Source organism: Ptychodera flava, unplaced genomic scaffold (assembly GCF_041260155.1).
Source record: "Ptychodera flava strain L36383 unplaced genomic scaffold, AS_Pfla_20210202 Scaffold_50__1_contigs__length_938362_pilon, whole genome shotgun sequence".
Taxonomy (NCBI): Eukaryota; Metazoa; Hemichordata; class Enteropneusta; family Ptychoderidae; genus Ptychodera; species Ptychodera flava.
The window spans coordinates 666454-675364 of record NW_027248372.1 but is presented as its reverse complement, the minus strand read 5'-3'; the positions used below and the strand labels follow the sequence as shown (position 1 = coordinate 675364).

The window sequence follows — 8911 nt, the reverse complement described above, 5'->3', positions numbered from 1 at the left end:
GATATTAGACCTTAAGATGTCACATCTTGTACCTCATTTATAATGCGCATATGTATTTCTTGGCTGGCCAATACTGCTAGAGGTCTGATCTTTTTTCCAGATTTAGAACCATAACTTAGACATGCCTCATGTGTTTCAAATTGGGAACAACGACATAGACCTATGTTGCCCATAGATCTCAACATATACACTCCAGTGATACTTCTAATGACCACATTTTCCTGCCCCATCAAGACTAATACTCCTATTACAAGTGGGGACTATGTCATTGTAAATGACTTGTTGAGTTAATGGTTGTATCACAGTATTCGATATATCTAATTCGGTATTTTTTCATTTTATATTCTGAATAATTACATTAAACATATTTCACTGTCTCCAGTACATTTCATTTAAGTATTTTCACTTCATGCACTTTATCCCTTTCACACATGTTCAAATATCTGACCAGAGAACAAACACTAAATAGTCCAGGATGGGAGCTACAGTGTCATTGACGCTATTTTCATAGAAGGAACAAAAAATAGTTTTGCGCCCAAAGCGTTGAATCACATGTGAAATACAGAGTCTTTTAGTTTGTCACTATAGCCTCAACCTTATACACTGTACTGATATTGTTGACAAGTGAATTGTAGTCTGGATTACAATTCATATGTCAACAATAACAATGCACTTACTTATTGTATATTGTGTCAATTAGCTGCATGTTGGAGGGAGTGGATGAAAGTTTGCCATCGACTTACAGAAAACAAAAATCTACTCAAATCTATGTATAGTGGTCACACAAGTGATCACTATATGGAGGTGGCCTTTCTATAGGGGGTGGTGAGGTACTACTTTCGATGTACATGTATGTTGCATACCTTGTCGTGAATTTAGGAAATGATAACATCAATGATAAAATTCAACATCAAAATCTCTGAGAATCATGACACATTAATTGAATTTCTAAAAACAGTTGTGATGCATCTAAAAATTAATCAAAATCAATCAGTTCTTGCTTTCTGTCTAATAATTTGTTGACAAGGTCATTCAGAGTCAGATATGCATACCATTATACACAGGTTTTGTCCCAAAGTGGAGTAATATTACATGTGCCAATAATCACATTAGAGAGATGGTTGTTTCTGTTGGTCATTGTTGAAGTCCTGCCCCTTAACTTAAACCATTTACATTTGAAAAATGCTATGATTCTGCTTTACAGGAAAACCTTTCCTGTTCAGCAGACATACTAAATTGAACATGAATTGATATGAAGATCGTTTATATGGGGTTAAAGCCTTTCACTTGCATTTTGTAGTCTTATATAATTGTCATTCTAGTTGTAATTTCTGCATGTACAAGGATAAACGGTTCACTAATGGTAAACCCAAATAAATATTGCAATAATAGGGCTGGAGTTATCTAAATCTTATTCTTTGATTTATTAAAGGATCACGGCAAGGCAAAGGACAAACAAAGAAATGGATGAAAAACTTACTATAAGGTTTGTAGTAAAAGATTTGGACATTTGCCAAGATTTCTATTTATATAATGTAGCTATGAGTTCTGGACAAATTTCTACATTAAGTTCTGTCTTTCACTTCGTCTCTGACTTGTTTAGCTAATACTGACCTGCTGATAATTGTCACTCAGGTACTTGCACAGATCGAGAAACAATTTGTGAATGGATTATTTTGTCAGATATGACCATTATACAAAAATTGTACCTCAACAAGTTATACTTGTGTAATTACAATGTACCTTGGTACAAAGCTGTACATGTATTCAACAAAGCAAGGTGAAACATTCTAAGGAAATATTAAAATGAGTTTCTAATTCAATATGAAGTTTGAAATTCAGTGCCAAAATGCACAATCAACACGAACCAGAGAAACCCCCTTTGTCAGATCATAATTTGAAGAGGATAGGCTTTTTACTTCTGAAAACCTTCAATTGTACACATTAGGTGTTGCAAGGTATTGACTGAAGTGAAAGTGAAAGTAACCAGCCTTTAACTACATAACTACATGTATGTACAGACATAGCGGAGAGAATGTGAATTCTGAAAGTGTGCATGCTGAAAGACATATTCATGTCCATATTAACGATTAATGTGCAATGGTATTGAAATAGGTGGTATGATAGCCTCAAATATAATTCGTTACACGTATGTATCCAGTGCACTGGTGTATGAAAATATTTCACATGTATTATAGTGTATGAATCATGCAAAAGAAGGCATAATGTCACACGGTCACAATGTGTGAATTTGGGTTTTTGTTTGCGCAATCCATCAAATTTTCCAATATGCATATGTGCAAGACCACATGCAGAGGCAGTTGAATTAAAAACTAATCATGTGTATTCTTTCATCAGGACATAAGATAAAAAGAAAGTGGTAATTAAACTTCTGTTAACATTTCCAGGAAAAGTCCCATATACCGGTATATTCACAGCACCCTGTAAGTAATGTTGCATGCTGAAAATTTATACATACAGACACATTGATATTTCAAACATCCATTTACACTTGCATACTTACACACACAGTATATATACTGCCTATAGTATATATACTCTATGGTAAGTATATATACACAGTATATATGCTTGCATACCTGCACACACCGTTTATATCCTGAATGTATGCATGTGTCATTATACAGTATGTATGTGTATAGGTACGGTAGACACTACTGGTAGTACATATGAATGTGTGTGTGTGTGTGTGTGTGTGTGTGTGTGTGTGTGTGTGTGACAGAGAGTAAAAACAGTCAGCAATCATAATTATATTTAATGTACTAACAGAGACAATGATCACTTACACGAAGGATACTGCAATATCAGCAGTAAATGTGTGCTATTATATTATACAAGCACAGTGTTTTTGTTAAGGCTGGAAGCCCGGTAAATGTTACTGGGGTTCCCAAGTCATTTCACTGGGGTTGAGGCCGTCCCGTACGAAAGATCAAAACTTGCTACATATTAGTACATATATGTTACAAATTTGATACACACTTTAATTGAACATGTGAAATATGCACCAAGTTTGTACTAGTTTGGTACACACTATGGGATTTTCACCATGGTAGTTGTGAAGTTTGTACCAAGCTTGTAGATATATGTGAAATACATATCAAGTTTGGTACGAACTTCAGATTTTTTTAGCTGTCCCACGTGGCACTGTTTTGTCACAGAATTGAAACAATGATCGAACTACGTACCCTGTGTTCATTGTACAAAATGACAAATTAATTCTCTTTTATTCAAAAAATTTTTAAATACTCTCGGTCGTTAAACACATATGAATTAGGTTACGCGTAGAATGCACAAATTTATCAAACCATGGAGGTAGCTACCTCCATGATTAAACCATTGCAACATCATGAATGAAAAACATAAAAAGTCAACTAAATCTTAGTTCATCTGCCATTTTTTCAAACAATTTCCTTGGACATATTTTAAATGATTAGGATCCAAAAATGGTACTCGAATTCCAGTTAAAGACTTTTTTGTTCAGTTTACAAGTCGTAACCACTGAAAGTACCTGTCATGTGTCCGCCAAAACACATTCACACTGTCATACCAGTATGCTCAGAGCAGGGAAAAGTCATTGCCAGGCTATAAATCATGATCGTACTTGCATTATTACACATGTCCAAAGACCATGGATCCCAGCTGACACCAAATGTCTTCAAATGATTGATTTCAAGTGCATAAAAGTTGGTCAAAAAGTAATATACTCTCCCATTTCTCGAGAAACTGATGTTTCAGACAAATGAGAGCATCGAGGTCACAGGTCACACAGATTATAATTATGTATTTGAACTTCGACCTTACAAGATCACATGTCGTGAAGAGAGACACTTGATTGGCTCATTTTGCCAACACCAGCATTTGAACTCCAATACCATAGCAAGTCATGCATTGCTTCAGCTGTCAAATTTACAACGTTTTTACCCGCCGTTTGGGGAGAAATTGTGGATTATTTCTGTCATCGGACGATTAAGGGAACAAAGAAGAGATTTGTTGTTTGAAGGACAATGCCTGCGTTCGACACCGAGAGTTCATGTAAGTTAAACACATTCAGTGACAGTGGATCATGGATGTCCGTTATACACTCAAATGGCCTTGGACAATTCCGCGGGTTTTCAGTGAGGTTTCAAGCAAGAGTTTGCTGCTTTGAGTTTTACACTTTCCATGCCACAGAGGACTATTTCAACCAACCACTGTTCTTTGAGAACATCATGATGACAAGAAGTGAGACTGTCCGTATCGATCATTGCATTGGTACTTATGATAGAAACTTCCACTGCATGCTTTGCTGCGGACAAATCGGACATGGCAGAGTTATTTTCGTCACAGTTGTCGGTACCTACGGTGGAAGAAATATTTTTGGACTCGGCAGAAGTAATCTATCATCCAAGTGATGTAGAATTTTATGGGAATTTGGTTGTGTTTAGTTGTTTGCTTTTTGAAGTTGGACTGAGCACTAAGTGTCTGTTCAAATATCACTGTTAAGTCAAGGTCATCACATACTCCATGAAGTTTTTATTTTTTGTAGCTATGGACATTTTTTTCCATGATTTTGCGTTTTGATTTGAACATGTAATAATACAACATTAAGTTAAAACTCTCATGTTTTCCATGTACATTCCATCGGAAAGGTATTTTGAAATGTTTAAAGTGAATTTTATTCGTCAACAAAAGTATATGTCACAAAAATTACAAAATTTTTTGAATAAGTTTTTCATAGTTAACTATCTATGAGACTTTAACATAATATTTTTTCACCATTCAGTTTTTGGTACACATTTAAAAAAATTGTGATCTGTAGTATCTTCTTCAAAGAGACAGAATTTACCATTTTTCAATCTAAATTCCATGGTCAGGGAATGTTTTGAAATATAGTGTAATGTACATATATGCCAAAAAGAATATATTTTACAGCTCATTTTATGTATAAAGTACAAAGATTGTATGTTTATTATAGAAGAGATACTGTTTTATTCTACAGTAATATATTGTGTTTTTTAGTTAACAAAATTTATTGTCTGAGAAGTTTTTTCCTTTTTACAGCTAGTTGAATGTGTTGTAGGGTGAGTGCGTGTTGGATGTAGTAATATCCTCTCAACTTTTTCATAGATGTTCAACCTAGCATCTGGATACATGACTTGAAGGTGAATTTAGAATCTGCTGCTCACATGGTAAACATATCTAAAGAGTGTACATTTATATTAAAAAGAATCATTGTATACAATACAATTGGGAGTAGCAGCACGATGATGTCATGTACCACATGTTGTGTGAGCATTACTTTGAAAAAGACGCTGTCAGGAATTACAATCATCTAAATCCCCTGAAATGTTACCAGGGCAACAGTATGTCTGCTGTTGCTAAGGCAACAGATACCACGCCCCAGATATCAAATCCCCCCCCCCTCACATCTACAAGCTTGGTGCACACTCACACAAACAAAAAACAAAATGACCTCTACATTCTCTGTACAAACTTGGTGCAATGTTCATCACACTCTCCACACATACTTGCTGCAAACTTAGCCTATTTTTGAATCAAAGTGTATATAACTGACTAGCAAGATTGGTGCTTGTTTGGATGTCAGAATTTGTATCAAGTTTGTAACAAATAAGGAATGCAAACTTGTGGCAAATTTTGATCTTTTCGTAAGGGTTTCCCTTGATATATCAATACAATCAGATTAGGCACAGTAGAAATGTTCCCAGGGTTCCCAATCATTTACCAATATTCCCCAACCTTAGCAAAAACATTGGAGTATATTGATGGCGCAAATACAGCAATCTGATTGGTTGAGACGTGAAAAGAACCGTGGTATATTTGTGATGTAGCATGGTTGGTACACGAGTGAGCTCTCGGCAAAATCCTTAATTGATGTTCCATACCAGAATTTCAATATACTGTTATAAAATAGTAGCAAAAACTCCCACCCAGTGATGGCTGCATACGATTCAGTTTTGACCAGTTCACTCCATATATGCACTCTCTATCGCCAATATGCATATATATATCTTGAACTGGTCAAAATCTCATGGCATATCGTTGCTCTTTCTTGCAAGGTAGCCTAGAGTCTAGCATTGCAAGGAAAGTGCTAGCGGATGCCATTGCTATTTTATCTGATATTACATCATATGAGTATATTGATGGTGCAAATACAGTGATCTTATTGAGTCGAGACATGAAAACAACGTTAGTATTTATTCCTGATATACCACAGCTGGCACACGCGCAAGTTTTCAGCTACAGTCAAAATCCTTTTTTGACATTCCTGGACAAGATTTCAAATTCTGTTTTTATGTAAAAGCATTTAAAACACACACAAGCAACAGTATATGCTGCTCGGTTTTGACCAGTCAAAATCTTGTGGTATACCGTCACTGGGTGTTGTTTATTGCTTATATCAAAAACAATAATATTGTCTGTCTTTCATGGAGTATAACAATGCGAGATGGTGGCAGATGCCCGACATGCTGTCTACTTGAAAATTACGTTTACGTATACTGTTTAAGTTGGAGTCTATATCGCAGAGTGGATTATGGTTACTAGGATGTCTGACATGCAGTCAGCATGCCAGACATTTAAACTGTTTCCCATTCCAATAGGAGACTCTAACTAAGTCAAACATGAAAGGAAAGATAAAATGTACATGTGTACATGTAATTATGTAGCCTGAATATGTAGCTGATTTCTGTATAACACATACATAGACACAACAAATAATGTACATAATAAACACCTAGCCTGATCATGAGGGCTATCACTATTTTATTAGCGTGAAGGGTCGTTGGCTTTGGCTGAAGGGCATAGCAATGTGTTTCTAATAACACATACAGTAGTGATGTGTTTCTGGTAAGACTGATCCTTGTGTTAATAAACGGGTCTGTGGAGAGAAATTAAAAAAACTGTGTATGGTAAATTGTTTCAATGCAATTGTATACACAATGAATGAGTGAAAGTATTGGTATGGAAATACATTGTAAACCAAGGAAAGTACAGCTGGGGCACATTCCACCAGCACTTTGCTTGTCCGTGATAAATGTGTATATTGTAGTGTCCAATTATACTGTAGACTTGACTTCATCATACTGATATGACTCTGTTATAACGTGCCACATATGCTCAATTCCATGTTACGATTCACCAGAATACGTCAAGGGTTGAGAAAATAGATGTCTAGTCCCCAGTGAATCAACAAAAGTGAAATCAAAGGGTAATTTTAGAAATGTTTAGTGCCCTGGTCACATGACTGTACATGTGTATGTTCTACAGCTTTGAAACAATGGTGGGTGAATAGAACATATGGTACTACTGTACCGCCGCTGTGGAGAAATCACCAAGTAACCATCATTCATTGTTGTAGTACATATATATCAAAGCACAAAACAATAACATAAACTATGTTAGCCTGTGGTGTGTTACAAACATGCACATATTAACTGCTCATGAGGGTTACACTTAAGGCATTTATATTTTACATGTTCCTGCCGTGGTCAGATGTCAACTACATGTGGAATGTATGCACTGTCCATTTTTCATCTTATTTACTTAAGTTACCACCATTACTTTTTCACTTGTATTTTCATTTTAGGGCAGAAGATTATCTTCATCAGCAACTTTGTGGACATTCTTACTCAAACTTTTAACAATTGTCGAAATTCGGATGAGCACTCTTACTTGTGATAAATTAATCCATAAAAAATCACAGTTTATGGATCAGGTTCATTTATTAAGCAAGATTATTGTATACAGGCAAAATTGAATGAAAATTACTCCTAATATTCAACATGACAGCCAACGCCTTGCGTAAAATTCATTCAACAACATGGTGTTAACGTAACACTTTAAAATATTAGCTTACAAGTCTGTTGTTCTGATTTCTTATCTCTTAGTAAAAATGTTATATCTAGAGCTCTACCGACTTGTAAAGTACAGTAATTGAGTGGCAATGTTTATCATATCCATTCTCAAATGCACCATCAGCCAACTGGTCATCTGGTGGCAAAAGTTCATTGACCTGTGAAGGCAAATGTCAAAGTTGAGTTGAACCTCCCAGGGATCTCCTCATGTTGAACTATAGTCCTGCCAGGTTGTTTTGTAGGCCTCCTCCCCTGTACCAGTAGAAATATAAGGGGTCACGTGTTTTGCCTAAACAGCTTCCTTTATCCTCAAACCATCTGCTTTCCCTTTCCTAGATAATGGCATCTTTATCACCAAAAGAATGTTTTGCACTTTTCAGATGGGTGTAAACAGCCAAATCCCAACTTCTAGGCCAAGCTCATCTGTGCTGTGCAATACAATGTATGCGTGGTATTGTTACCATTTTGATGACAGGCAACCCTCACAGCATGCTCTCTGATTGCATTAAAGCAGACAGTAATAAGTTGTGGATATTGTGTCGCAGAAACATGTGTAGCATATATGTGTATGCATGTTTCTGAATCTATTGTTATGTCATATACACTGTATGTTGTCATGTAGACAAAACGACTGGTGTGATGATCTGGAAAAGGTGAAGGCAACAGATCATTTTAGACATGCTTGCTCACTCATCATAGTCACGAAATCAGAAATCCAGACCAAAGTTAGCTAAATTAATGCACAGTTTGGCCATCATAGAACTGATAGCAATCAAAAGGAAACAATAATTGGTAATTAATCAACAGGAGGATTATGGCTACATATGACAGGCCCTGATATCTGATCAGTACCTGGTCAATACAGAACATACATGTACACTGTACATCTTTGACACCCACAGTTACAGAGAATTTTGATAAGATTCAGGATGCAACCATTAATTGTTACATAAAACAAGATCTGTGATTTTTATAACTCTATCAATTTCCACTGCAGGACCTGTGAAAGTGTCTGCAAATTTATAATATTTTGGAAA

At 35.8% G+C, this 8911-nt stretch overlaps 1 long non-coding RNA gene across 1 annotated transcript; it reads left to right on the top strand.

The window, feature by feature from the left end:
- Positions 1 to 609: 609 nt before the first annotated feature.
- On the top strand, positions 610 to 7946 carry LOC139128363 (uncharacterized). Its single transcript, XR_011551271.1, has 3 exons — positions 610 to 1486; positions 2359 to 2444; positions 7607 to 7946. It is a non-coding gene; the product is annotated as an uncharacterized lncRNA (long non-coding RNA).
- The last annotated feature ends 965 nt before the right edge of the window (positions 7947 to 8911 follow it).